This window comes from Bos javanicus, chromosome 17 (genome assembly GCF_032452875.1).
Source record: "Bos javanicus breed banteng chromosome 17, ARS-OSU_banteng_1.0, whole genome shotgun sequence".
Lineage (NCBI taxonomy): Eukaryota > Metazoa > Chordata > Mammalia > Artiodactyla > Bovidae > Bos > Bos javanicus.
The window spans coordinates 28,099,703-28,102,664 of record NC_083884.1 but is presented as its reverse complement, the minus strand read 5'-3'; positions in this window follow the sequence as shown (position 1 = coordinate 28,102,664).

Here is a 2,962-nt window from a genome sequence, read left to right as displayed (position 1 = left end):
ACTCCTGCTCCAGCAAAGCGCAGCCATTGCTCCTTACCTTGGACGAGGAGTATCTCCTCGTCTCTGCCCTTCCTGACCTTCAACGTGGGATAGCTCCTCTAGGCACTCCTGCACCCGCACAGCCACTGCTCTTTGGACGTGGGGTCATAGCAAACACCCTCTTCTAACAACACAGGAGAAGACTCTACACATAAACATCACCAGATGGTCAACACTGAAATCAGATTGATTATATACTTTACAGCCAAAGATGGAGAAGCTCTATACAGTCAACAAAAACAAGACCAGGAGCTGACTGTGGCTCAGATCATGAACTCCTTATTGCCAAATTCAGACTTAAACTGAAGAAAGTAGGGAAAACCCCTAGACCATTCAGGTATGACCTAAATCAAATCCCTTATGATTATAAAGTGGAAGTGAGAAATAGATTTAAGGGACTAGATCTGATAGATAGAGTGCCTGATGAACTATGGAATGAGGTTCATGACATTGTACAGGAGACAGGGATCAAGACCATCCCCATGGAAAAGAAATGCAAAATAGCAAAATGGCTGTCTGAGGAGGCCTTACAAATAGCTGTGAAAAGAAGAGAAGTGAAAAGCAAAGGAGAAAAGGAAAGATATAAGCATCTGAATGCAGAGTTCCAAAGAATAGCAAGAAGAGATAAGAAAGCCTTCCTTAGCAATCAATGCAAAGAAATAGAGGAAAACAACAGAATGGGAAAAACTAGAGATCTCTTCAAGAAAATTAGAGATACCAAGGGAACATTCCATGCAAAGATGGGCTCAATAAAGGACAGAAATGGTATGGACCTAACAGAAGCAGAAGATATTAAGAAGAGGTGGCAGGAATACATAAAAGAACTGTACAAAAAAATCTTCACGACCCAGATAATCACGATGGTGTGATCACTCACCTAGAGCCAGACATCCTGGAATGTGAAGTCAAATGGGCCTTAGAAAACATCACTATGAACAAAGCTAGTGGAGGTGATGGAATTCCAGTTGAGCTATTTCAAATCCTGAAAGATGATGCTGTGAAAGTGCTGCACTCAGTATGCTGGCAAATTTGGAAAACGCAGCATTGGCCACAGGACTGGAAGAGGTCAGTTTTCATTCCGATCCCAAAGAAAGGCAATGGCAAAGAATGCTCAAACTACCTCACAACGCACTCATCTCACATGCTATTAAAATAATGCTCAAATTCTCCAAGCCATGCTTCAGCAATACATGAACCGTGAACTTCCTGATGTTCAAGCTGTTTTAGAAAAGGCAGAGGAACAAGAGCTCAAATTGCCAACATCTGCTGGATCATGGAAAAAGCAAGAGAGTTCCAGAAAAACATCTATTTCTGCTTTATTGACTATGCCAAAGCCTTTGACTGTGTGGATCACAGTAAACTGTGGAAAATTCTGAAAGAGATGGGAATACCAGACCACCTGACCTGCCTCTTGAGAAATCTGTATGCAGGTCAGGAAGCAACAGTTAGAACTGGACATGGAACAACAGACTGGTTCCAAATAGGAAAAGGAGTATGTCAAGGCTGTATATTGTCACCCTGCTTATTTAACTTATATGCAGAGTACATCAGGGGAAACGCTGGACTGGAAGAAACACAAGTTGGAATCAAGATTGCCGGGAGAAATATCAATAACCTCAGATATGCAGATGACACCACCTTTATGGCAGAAAGTGAAGAGGAACTAAAAAGCCTCTTGATGAAAGTGGAAGTGGAGAGTGAAAAAGTTGGCTTAAAGTTCAACATTCAGAAAACGAAGATCATGGCATCCGGTCCCATGAGGTGGCCAAAGTACTGGAGTTTCTGCTTTAGCATCATTCCTTCCTAAGAAATCCAAAGAAATTAGGAAAAGACTCTGATGCTGGGAGGGATTGGGGGCAGGAGGAGAAGGGGTTAGAAGGAGAAGGCAGCCATTAGATGGCTGGATGGCATCACTGACTCAATGCACGTGAGTCTGAGTGATCTCCGGGAGTTGGTGATGAACAGGGAGGCCTGACGCGCTGCGATTCATGGGGTCGCAAAAAGTCGGACACAACTGAGCAACTGAACTGAACTGAACAGAAATCAAATTCAAAAGACCTGTAAGAGGAGTGTCATTTATTCTGAAACACAGGATGAACTCAGGCTTGACAATAATGGTGAAAAGGTGAGTATTTTGACTTTTGTCCCCTAACCTCACTATCCTTAGTGTATAATCTTTCAGCCTACATGTTTGTTCAGTAATGATCTAATTTCCACGGCTAGGGAAAATTAGTCCCTGCCAATGCAGAAACACATCAATTCATGATTTTGACAGATTTCAAAAACTCCAGGGAAGGATAGAGTTGCCTATTACTGACATTATCATTAGTCATTCCGAAATGACTAGCCAAAGGTGTCATTATCTAAGACTACACAAATAGATGAGCAAACTGTGATCTTTCCTAAATCAAACTGCATGTAACTCACACTTCATAGTACCATGCCATTCTGTTTCCTGTCTCTATCCTGGCCACTGTAGTTGGCAGATTTCAACTATTTACCGTGTTCGTGTTATTTTCCAGTCAACACTCATATAACTGGGTTCAAGATTTTGGAAAATTTTCCATTTTTGTCTTTTAGTGTATTCATTTATTTGTAGTATTCATTTGACCACAGATTTGCTGTACATATATTTCATGCAGAATCTTGTTTCAGTGCTTTGCACTATTCGAAGGGAAAGTAGTGGTTCTCATCCATCATTAAGGAGATTTAAGTATATGTGAAGTGATGAAAGTGAAAAAGGAGTGTGCAAAAGTTGGCTTAAAGCTCAACATTCAGAAAACGAAGATCATGGCATCTGATCCTTTCACTTCATGGGAAATAGATGGGGAAACAGTGGAAACAGTGTCAGACTTTATTTTGGGGGGCTACAAAATCACTGCAGATAGTGACTGCAGCCATGAAATTAAAATATGCTTACTTC